At 42.9% G+C, this 12,105-nt stretch overlaps 1 protein-coding gene across 27 annotated transcripts in view; it reads left to right on the top strand.

The window, feature by feature from the left end:
- Positions 1-12,105, top strand: part of LOC114450587 (receptor-type tyrosine-protein phosphatase delta) — a 112,721-nt gene that overhangs the window by 31,476 nt on the left and 69,140 nt on the right. The gene's annotated exons all lie outside the window — the stretch shown is intronic.

The raw sequence follows: 12,105 nt of genomic DNA, 5'->3' as shown, positions 1-12,105 counted from the left end.
AAGGTCATATAAAACACAGCCACGCAAAGTGAAATTGATGGGTGAGATTTTCAACTTTGTGCTTGAGAAATGTTCCCTGCAATCTGTTCGAATGTGTTTTATTTTTCTTCTCTGGCTTCCGCCACATATGTCTCACAGCAGGGGAGATGAGAATGGAGAAATGTATCCTCCGTTTATCCGCCGTTTTATGTGCAGCTCCAGGATTTATTGACACAATTTAATTATGGGACCTTTCCAAAACGACATTAAGGCTCGATAAACGTTACCATTGCAGGGGCTCTTTTAGGAGCTGTCTTTTCAGGAACTCCTGTCTTTCACAGTCTAATATGGATTTACGAAACAACACCTGATGAGAGAGAGAGGGGGTGGGAGGGAAATGGCAAAACCTTCACTCTGACAAAACTTCCAGACATTCCACAGTTGCACTTGAGAACAAATGTAACAGAGCCCTGCACAACTGCAGTCAGCACCCCCCAAATCTTGACGCCTCGGTGCTCACCATCCCCACCAACACCCCCTCCACCACCATTAATTTCCTTCCTTTGGCCGTCTGGCTGTTAGCAGCTGCCGCTACCCCATACCCTACTTAAACAGCTGTGCTGGGTCATCACTTCGAAGCCAAAACAAACTTATCATGAGGTAGCCACAGTGGCTGTCCGTTAATGACCGAAGGGGTGTGTGGGAGTCGGGGGAGGTCGGGGGGGATGAGGTGTGTGTCCTGTCTGCAACCGAGGTATGTGAGAAAAGTGTCTGTTCATAGCCAGATCCTCCTCAGGCAGTACATATTAGCTCTGGGATTTATATTTGCTCCTGTCTGTTCCTGCTCTGCACATGTTTGTTCCTCCCTTTCCCAGCGTCTTTCTATTGTTTTCCCTCCTAATCACTCTCTTGCCAATTTTCTCCTTGTTTCTTATTTGGGCTTTTTTCTTGCTGTTGTTTTGCCGCCTGCGTCTTTGTCTTTTTTCTACCTTCTCCCCTTGCCTTTTGGAAGCAAAGCAAAAGCCCCTTTCCAGCGATTTAGAAGCTCCTTAATTTCCTCTACTGTGTCACTGCATATGCATATCCAGCCCAGACACTCGGGCTCTCTGCGGCATGTATGGTGTGCGCTAAGGACTTTAGTTTACTACGTTCCAGACTAACCCCCCCCTCTTCCCAGCACTAAAATCCAACTGCATCTCCAAGGGGAAAACTGCCCTCTGTTGTTGCTCTGGATGCATTTGGGTGTAAGCTTGCCTCCGGCTGTGGACATGGTGGAGGATATGAGACACACGAGAGCAAAAAATGGCTGAGTCTGCCTGCTCAACAGATGGCACAGTCCTCAGAGCCAGTCCTGCTCACCACCCTGCACAGTGGACACTGCAGCCCCAACTTTAAAAAAAGGCCAATCAAGACCCCCTAACACATACTGTTAATGTATGTAAGACCTCTTGGTGCATGTGTGGATTGTGATGGATTCCAACATTAACTCGGAGGAAAGCGCTACATTTACGTGTCTGTTGTTTTGTTTTCATTCTGTCATTGTTTTGTCTTTGGCCTTCTCTCACTTGTTTTCTCCTTCACCCTGTCCCCCCTTGCTCTTCAAATGCGGCACGTTTAATTTGTGTGGCAAATTGGGCTTGGCAATAGCTTGAAACTGGGGGGGGGGGGGGGGGGGGTGCGTGGGGGCATAATTGTCCCTGATGAGCTGAGGGGACAGAGTGTGAGAGAGGCAACAAACAATTTCTCTGTCTTTTGCTGAACAGTAAATGCGAAAAGGAAGCATTGGAGGATGAGAGGAGAGCTGAAAGCAGTACAGACCTCCACCTGAGCCTGGCTGAATCAGGCTAAAACTCTGTTGTGAGCATCATAACTCAGTAACTTGGACATCTATTAACTCGATTGATTGTCATGAGCCCTGTGCTGAAAACAAACCAGGTGTGAGAAGGCAGCCAATTGTCTGCAATCAGCTCCAGGTTATTGAGCAACCTGTAATGATCGAGCTGCGTTCAGCTGAAACCTGGGTATTTTCTTTCAGACGAACACATTTCCCATCAAGAATACCGTTATAATGCTGATCGACATTTGTGGGGGAAAACCAGCCCACACCCACACGCTCTCTAGCCCACACTGTGCTGGATCACACCGAACCCCGAGCCTAATGGCGTTTTAATTGATCCCTCCTTTTGCTGGTGGTCGGCGTGGCGAGTCCCAGCGAGCCAGCACGATTCTCTCTAACACGTCAAATGAGTATCGACGGGCTCCTCCAGCCTCTCTAAACATTAAGATGTTAACACCCGAAACTCATCTCTCTCACTTATGCTTATTTACAGGCAGGCGTGTAAACCAGAGGCACGCACACCCAGGCACTCACAACATCCACAGGCATACAATACATGCGCAATCCTTTTAAGCCAGCAATCAAAGGTGAACCGCATGGGACCAAACAGTGGATCTATTGATGTGGCACTTCTTGTGAGCCACTGCAGTAGGGAGAAAAAAAAGGAAAATGGGGTAGAGTTTGTGCAGAATAATTCACTTTACAGAGGCAGCAGTTAAATATTTTACTTGTTAACATTTTGTCTTATATGTGGAAAATGAAGTTATAATCCAGAAGCATCACTACAGCATGACTTCTATATACAGACACCAATATATATGACAATATCAGTAAAGCTTTAATCGGTAAGCAGCATTTGTATCACACATTGATACATGTACACTAAAGAACACACTGGTTTTCCCATGAGCATGTGACTGATGTGAAATGCAATAAAGCAGCTGTAGGATTGACACAAATAGATGAACTGAGAAGCCCTAATGCGTGCATTCACGCGCACACACACACTCAACAGGATCACCTTGTTGCAAGTCCAAAAGCTAATGATACTCTATTCCCCAGATGACGTCAGGCTGTAATGTGTGTGTTTTATGCATGCCCGTCCTAATATGAATTATTGTAAAATAGTGTTGTATTTGCATATAAGCTTCCGGGGTGTACTGAAATTAGCATTTTTACAACAGCTCAAATTAAATCCCTCTGCTTAATTTGCCTGCATGCTAATTTGATTTAAATTGAGTCTATTCCATTCCCTTTTACTCTCATACCCACACAGTGCTAACATACACACACATGAACGCACAGCATGTACACTTAAGAGCTGCAGCCTACATTCACCCCCCACACACTGCCTTGTACACACTGAATTAGACACACAAATAAACACACACAGAGCTTACGTGTATGTGTAGCCACATAAAATGATGTTAAAGCAAGAGGAGAGTGGAACTTGCACAGGGGTTTGATCCAACTTTAAATCACTGTAATTCCCCAACTCTACCACCTCGTTCATCATTCTGCCGGACACTGCTCAAGTGGAAATCTCATTGTTGGCTCCACTCGTTCATTTCAAAATGTGTCTTAGTACAGTACATCCTTAAAACCTGCATCAACATCTGCAAGAGGAGAGCATGCATCATGCTCAAACTTGACGTAAATGTGGTGAGAATACCGTCAGCTGAGAGCGCCGGCGCTTAATTACCATGTAGTTGTTTGGATGAAGACCTTGTGACTGGGAATCTGAGATAAAACAATGTTATCAGTGCAATGCAAGATGCTTCTTGCTTGCAGGTTGAACTAAATGAGCAAGAAGTCATTATCGTTTTCTCCGGCTGTAAAGGCCTGTACCAACTCCTTGTCAACAATGTGCTGTGCAATTATGCTTAAAGGTTGTATCAGACCCATTATTAACTCCATCAGTGCCGATTTCTCCAGCAACTATGCCCAAGTGTATTATTTAAGGCCATTAGCCTCATCTATGGATTGCAGTGATTTTGCCTCGCACTTAGACCACAGAATCGCACAAAAGCCAAGCAATTTCCATCACATGCCTGACCCTCCCACTCTCAAGAAAAGCAGATAATCACAGACAATATGGAGATGTTGTAAAAGGCCCAGATGAAGATAATTAAAGGCAAGCCTCTCTGTCACCAGCGCTATATCTAAGTGCACTTATGTCTCAAAGCCATAACGAACTTAAAAAAACACGGTGGAGCAATTTAACCATCCTGTACCATCCACTTCTCAAAGTGGGGATATTGACAGAATAAAAGCACTATAATCAAAAGTGTAAATCCACTGGAGTGGCAATCGGCACACTCCCTGCTTTTGAATACCTCAACATGAAACGCCTGGATATGTGGTACTGTGAAGCGGTATGGATTTCACTGTTCATCTGTCCTTAAAGCATTTAAGGTGGCAACAAAACAATACAGGACTACATTAGGTTTACACACACTCACACACATACGCTCTCACACAAAGGGTACCTTGTAGCACATCTTTGAAGCTGGGATCAGCCGGTGAGCTGAGCACAATGCCAGCTGTTTTGCATCTGCTGGGCTTACACTTGGCATGATTCTGGCCTCGCTGGCACATGTACTAAATCTGATCACCCTTCACACACAGCGCCAGCGAACTGTATAACAATGCAGGTGTTTCATGACATTGCCACAGTGACAGTACAATTAATAGATTGATGCTGCGGCTGCGGCGGTGGGATTACTCGGCCAGTCAAGTCTGAAATACATGAGCGCTCGCTGCACAGATGACGTTCTGTGTCGCAGTCGGAACAATGACTAGGGAGAGAGCGTACCACCTACCTCCACATGTGGTACTCAAAGACGTACAAAAGCATAAAAGCTCAAAGAGGGTCTGTGCATGTCTGCCTTTATGTTTCCAGGAAAGCAGTAGAGATTGTTGGTCTTGGTAGCTAATTTATCTCACAACTCACTGAATTGACTCATTAAGCATTTTCTGCATGCAGGTATCTTTAAATAAATGATCATTTAATGCAATAGGTTTAGCTAAAGCTCTGCTCCGCCTGCTATTCCTTCATGGCTCATTAATCAATTTTGCACTTGCAAAGAAGGTCCATGATTACAATTTCAGCAATTATTAACAGTGTGTGGGTTTAAGACATATGCGCCTTAAGCATGTAGCATTCAGCAGAAGGCCAATAACCAGTCGGTATTTTAAGCAGAACAAGTATATTTAGAGAGTTAACACTAAGATTCTCTTGAAAATTACAGTGACCACAATACTGCTGAATCTTATTTCACATTCACGGTGTGTGTGTTTGGAGGAAGTTAATGTGTTTTTGTGTCCCTTTAGAATGCATAACTGTTTCATTATAAAAGCCTTTCTGAATTCTCTGCATCCATGTGTGTGTGTGGTCGTACGTGTTTGCTCGTATGGGTAACACCTGGCCTGAGGCCACCGCTTTGGTCTCACTCCGGGGGTCCTAAGAGTGTGACACGTTGCACTGATCTCAGCGCGGCACATTTGTGTGCCTGTGGGGTATGTTGAGATTCTGCAGTGGGGTTAATGGTCTAAACCATTCATCTCTGTGGAGTGCCTGGAGGCAGTCCCTCAGTCCGAACCAGCGAGCTTACATCCCCACCTTCTTACCTACAGCGCTCTCCAGCGCTTGACGCGGATTGGGAATCTTTATGCCCCGAGCTCCTCCTGTCACAGCTGATTTACATTCGGTGGAGTGATGGAGTGAGTGCTCAAAGTCCGTCTTTGGAGAGCCATCTTTCTCACCTAATACTCTCTCACACACTACATCTGTCACTCTCTCTCTTTCTCTCTCTCTTGTTTTTTTTTTTGCTCACTCATTAGCTCACTCTCTCGCACACTTATTCATACACACTCTGCGACTTACACTTGCTCCCTCTTTGGCGTCGGTGCACCACCAAATGAGTCATGCCATTTGAGGAGCAAAGATTTATTGTGACACACAGCTTTAGTGTGGTTTATTAGTTATGGCAAATGAGAGTGAAAGGCTCCATTGAGAGGTAAAAGCGCTCTCACGCCAGCCAGGCCCATGGGCTTTTCAAGTTGAAACCCAGCCAAACCAATGGTGCAACACTCCGGTGGCCATTGTGGAATATGCATTCTTACACACACACGATTACTGAATGGTCCCTGGACATTTATGAGGGGCTTAGACAACATCCATCATAACATTCATGTGTTTTCCCTTAGCTTTAATACTCCCCTGGTGCCACCTTTCACATCATTCATCATACTCTCATCAACAAATTAATTACCACAAATGCCTCCATCACTTGAGCCATGATGAAGGATATTTCAAGTGTTGATAATTCATGTACAACAAGAGGTAGTATAAGAATTGATTCCTTAATGCCTCAAAAGGAAACACATTTCACCTTGAACCTTTAGTGGCCATAAATCCAGTCCTTACAGTCATCCACTACCCCTCAACTTTTATCTCTCCTTCTGTCCAATACTTAGGGCAAGGAGCACCGAACACACTCCATGATGTCAGGATTTGTGCCTATATGGATTCCTTTAAGCACACTTTGCAAATAAGATTTCCCCACTCCCTTTCTCACGTCCCTCGGAGAGAAGGGAAGAGAAACACATGATCAGAGAGTCTCCCTTCCTCACCGCTGCCTTGGTGAGACAGAAATTTCACACCGCATGATCTGTTGCCTCTCATTACACGGTGCGATTTAATTGGCAGTGCTTTGCCCCCTCGTTGCTGTTATTCACGGATTGATGTCCACAGAAAGGAGAGGCTGTAGTTTTGCCATTAAATCTCACAGTGAGAGCTATGTTTGTGTCTTTTGGCTAAATTATGCCATTTACTGTGGGAGGAGGATGGGAACACCCAGGAGATAGTTAATGGTTAAAAGTGAAACATTGGGTGACGACTCGCTCTCAGACCTCATTCCCAACAATGTATTTAACTTTAAAATAAAAACTGTATCATTATGTATGCAGTTTTGCATGTGGTAGTGCATACAATCCTACATTCACTCGCACACATATGCTTGATGTGACAGCTACACATGGTACATAGTTTGGGCACTATATGTGTATAAAAATAGCAGATACAGTACTGGACATCTAATGGAACCAAGAGATGGGCAACATGGCATATCTGTAATAATATACTTTTATTCTCCATTAGCGCCAAATAGCATCAGTGATCAGATGGTCTGAAAACCCACTTTGACCTGCCACAGTAATATGCTTTTTCCCCCCCTAGAGAAGTCACCCACAGTAAAACAAATAATATATGCAAACATATTTATATAATACTAGGGGGTCATATTGACCAGCATAGGATGCTGAGAAAACGATGGGCAAACATGCGAGAGAGCGAGCTTAGATGGAGATTAACTAAAAGAATGGGCGGATTGACTTTCAAAGGCGTTCAAAGCAGATGGGTGATAGGAACCAAGGGAAGAAAGCCTAATATGAGTTACAGGGATTTCTTTTATGTTTCCTTGCTGCTTAGTCACTTCAGTTTTTTTTTTTTTCAGTAGAAAGCTCAAAGATAATTTCCAAAAAGTAATCCTGAAGCCTACAACTTTAATCCTACTGATATGATTAGGTTCCTGGCATCTTATGAAATGATCTCAACCCTCTTTTTTTAATACGGATCTGAAATTTGGTAATGAAAGTCAAAGGTAAACAGATTAAAGATATTGCAGCTTGGATTGAATGTCACATTTTGATCTTATTTCAAGTCTCTTGTCATACACAATGAAAGTATCTAAAAAGTCATTAAACCGTAACTTCAACCAACTTCCATCAAAGCTAGGGAGTCAACACTGCAATGCAATTTACGTGCACAAAGAGAAGCTTGTTGTAGGATGCTTATTGTTATAGCAAAAGGAAAATAAGAAGGTTTATAACGTCAGAAAGCTGAAAGTGCAATCTTGTACTAAAATCGTCGACAGTAAGGCAATAAGTGGTGAAAATAACCAAGGTCCGGGTGACTTCATAGTAATCAATTGCTTGCAGGGTGACTAAAGCGATTCAGACATGGAGACAGGAGTCGCAATAATAGCAAACAAAAAAAAAAGAAAGAAAGCAAAACAGAACCACAAGAGGGTATTCTTATCTCAGATGACTGCTATCTTGTAGAAGACAGCCACTTTTGTTTTGCCATGCCTCATTGTGTGGCATCTTTGAAATCCACGAGGGCCTGTTACACAGCATTCATTTTGTTTCATCACGGGCACAAAGCCTTGGCTGACATTATTTGAGATAGTTTGTTTCAGGTACAATGAGAGTAATTATTCAGGCTGCATTGAGAACACAGAGAGTACTAACAGAAAGTAAGCAATATTACAGGCAATGATATGATATTACAACGCATTACTAATAAAAGCTAGACAAATAATAGCATGTCTTTTTGTTTTTTTTGTTTTTTGAGTGTGTGTGTGTGTGTGTGTGGGGGGGGGGGATTTGGAGCCTGGTGCCATCATCCCTGCTGCTTTTTGAGCTTTGCTTGTAAATGAGTCTGAGTGGCATAGTGCTGTAATAAACACAGACAGAGCCCTGTCTTTGGTCAAGGTCATTTGAGGCAACAGCATTAAGCAAAAAGAAAGGAAAAAGAAAACATGAGTTAGAGTGGTAAACCATCCTCCAAGTTTTCAAAGCAGGTATCTTTTTTTTTTTTTATTCCTTCCTACAGTACACTGTGAATGTCCATCACTGGAAAAAGCTGTGTCCTTGGAAGCACGTTCCTGTTTATTGCAGCTTTTGCTTTCCCTCTCCTCCACAGGGCAGATCTATTCTCTCAGTCACTGCTCTACATCTGTACAAGATCTGGAAATATTGATTAGGCGATAATTAAATTGTCCACCCCAGCTTGATATGGATTAATAATTGCCCGCTAATGCCCTCCTGACATTTTCTTGCATCTACTCGATACTGTTTGCAGGGGTGCGCCGATAATTATGACGCTTCATATTCTTCATTTTGTCCCTAATGAGACCAATCAGACTTGGCTCGACTTTTGCCTAAGAATTAGAGAGGAGGGAGAGGGAAGGATAGATTTTCCCTTAGGACCTATTACTCTGTGCTTTGGGCCTTATCCCAGATATATGTCACATTTCTTGTCATACAAAGCTCAGCTCTTGATGTGTTATCATTGCTTTGTCAGAATGAGCATAATGTGTCATATTCTGCTGATCCAAATCACGTAAAGAGGACGTGTTTGGACAAACAACAGCACCACTTGGAGTACTATAAATACTGAGATGAGAAGGTGGTACGGGCATCGTGCCACCTCACTGCTTCGACTTCCTCACTGCCATCTGTGAGTGTTCCTCCTCTGGCATTCTCACAAAGGCCTTTTGTGCATTTTTTCGCCTTTGTCCATGTTTGCTAGGTTTAATTAGGTTATTTACTTGAGCCTCACCTCCCAGTGTTTCATTATAGTGGCCATTGCAGATAGGGCTTCACACAGGGCAGGGGCAGATAAAAAGTTAGGACAAAAGATGATAAATGTCGTGAGCCGAGGACCGGAATGCAATCTGGCTGCCACAATGCAGAGATGCTCTAATGGCTTCCCAGCAAGGAAGGGGGAAGGCACTGTCGAGATGGCAGCGTGATAAATGGTGCCGGGATGGCTGTAAGGACTGTAGGCAAGACAAAGAAAAAGAAAAGAGTCATGGAAGGAGAAAAAAACGAAGATGACCACAAAATGGAATCTAATTAATCTGGACTTGGTTCCCCCTCCTGACAAATTCAGCACCAAAGAAGAAGAGAAAGAGGAAGGGAAATTGTTTTTAGGGATGTGTTTCTTCCCTCACTCCTCTCCCCGCCACCAGCCTCTCTCTCCCCCCCTACTCTCTGCCCAGGTTGAAATGGCAAAGGGACGTATGGGTTCTGACAATCCTCCTGCACCTGTAGAATGATTAATGACGGCGGACTCGCCTTACATGCTGCAGAGTGAAAACGCCCGCTCTAAAAACACACCAAGGAGAACTCTGCTATAAACATAATTCTTCTGCTATTTACCGCTACATTACACAGAACAAAGGTTTTAGCACTCCAAAGCAAAGCATAATCATTGTGGACCTTTCACTAAAATATATAATGCTGCACTTTCTCAATAATAAAACACATTACAATATAGGAATCGTTGTCATAACACCATGTGTACTGAATACTAAATTTCCCTTTGAGGATCAGTCAAGCCTATCTGATGTCTGATCTAAGGAACACATTATTTATTAAACAAATGAACCCCAAAAGGACAGATGGTTTTGTTGGCAAGGCAAAAGGGAAGATGGTTGCATCAACTCCAACTGGCCACACATGACGATGGTGGTGCGCCATGGCAGACCACTTTATTATCTGCAGTTAAACTACTTGGTTAGGTATCAGCCACACACCATTCATTGGTTAGGTTTAGGAAAAATTCATGGTATAACAACACCAAACGTGTTCCAACACAACCTGCAACAAGCCTTCCCACCATAGTGTTCTTCCGCCTATTTACAGGCCACTACCATCTTTATCATTTTAAGAACAGACTGATTTGTGAATTGTATCCATGTTGTCGTCTTTATCTACTTACTATTTGATGCAATAGACTCAGCAGTGTCTCTTCATCGGTTCAATCCTCTACAAGCAGAAAAATCACTTTCTCTTTAAGTGCTTAAGTGCTCTGTACTTCCTGGAATATTCATGAAGTTAACATCACGCTGTGTTAATGTGTAGGCTTACACTTTATCCTCTAATCGATGTAAGAAAAAAGGAAAGAAGTCGTTTCTAACTGAGGATCATAGTACCTTATGGCATTTTGTGACAATGTCATTGGCTTTCTCACTCTCTTTGACTGCTCCACATGAAAAGCTAATAAACCCCAGCCCTTACTCACAGTTGTGCTTTTAAAATAAAATGTGCAAAATGAATTCTAGATAGGGTTTCACTCTCCCCCAACCAGCTGATATACGATCACACATAAACAAGCACATTGTCTGCATATAGTCCTTACAGTATTTCTATTCATGTACTCATGTACATACACTTAACACATACTCAAGGACCACACATTCACCAGCCCGTGGACTAAAGCCCATTACTGCTGGCAAACATTTGCGCTTGAGGCCAGTGCCTTTGTGTACCCTCTCGCTTTGTCAACTGAGGCTCAGTTTGGCGAAGGGTGAAAAGGACTAAGACGAGAAGCGTAACCAAGTCCATCAGTCCAAAGGCCACATCTCCGGTCCCCAACAGTCTTGTGCCCTAAAGAGGCTCCTCGCATCTTTACAAAGCATTTCTATTGTCCGGCCTCCAAGAGGACACCACACAATATCCCATTAAATCAGCACAGATTAGCAAAGATACATGAACTTTCAACGCTCTTTCATTACTGGATATTCCATTTAAAAATTAAGATTCTCATGAAGCCATTAACAGTGTTTATTTCCATTTATATTTGGTTTCTCTCTTGCAATTCAAATCATCTGCGGTCCTTTCTACTTTTCCTAATTTCTCCAACAAAGTGGTGCAAATCACCCGTCTAATCATGCTCATTTTAACCACCTCTAAAGTAACCCAAACCTTTGCCAAGGTTACACAGCTATTAGATGTTTCCTAATCATGGTATCCACACAGGATTTTAATGGCAAAGTGAAGCTATTTGTTGAAACATTTTGGAACTCCCACTGTGGTGCATTAATTACACTGATATGTATTCTAACAGGTTGATGAATAAAATGAATACACCTTAAAAATGTGGCTGAAAAGCCGCGTGTCTCGTGACGCCCACGCACAGTAAACAGACAGACACACAGAGTCATACTCTTAACACCTCCAATGAATCATCCCTACACAGACATTAAGAAAGAGCCTTTCAAAAGTGATCTGAAGCCCTTAATTTTACTGGATTATTTTAATTATGCCCCCTTTTTTGGCTCCTTGGGTGACATTGTGTTGTTTGCTTCCAAATGAAAACCTCCATCCGGCAGCCTGACCCTGATACCACCCGCCCTCATTTGTTTCCCATCTGTAGCTCTTCAAAGACATCGCCGTGCACACACACACACACACAAACACATGCTTAACTGTTTTCTTCAGGGGTTTGCAATTAAGAATTCAAAGACCTCAACTTAGATTTACTGCATGCAGTTTACTTGGAGACATATTAATAATGTGTATTTGACAAAAACAACCCTCTAATGTGTTATCCTGCAGCCGTGCGTGTCACTAAGTTAATGTAAAACAAACTAATTAGAAATGCAATGAAAAGAGTCGTGGTAGGAATAATAATTCAAATTCCATTAATAATCTGACGT

The sequence above is a fragment of the Parambassis ranga genome, chromosome 18, assembly GCF_900634625.1.
Source record: "Parambassis ranga chromosome 18, fParRan2.1, whole genome shotgun sequence".
In the NCBI taxonomy this organism is placed as follows: domain Eukaryota; kingdom Metazoa; phylum Chordata; class Actinopteri; family Ambassidae; genus Parambassis; species Parambassis ranga.
The sequence above is the reverse complement of the archived record's forward strand: the minus strand, read 5'-3'. Positions and strand labels throughout refer to the sequence as shown.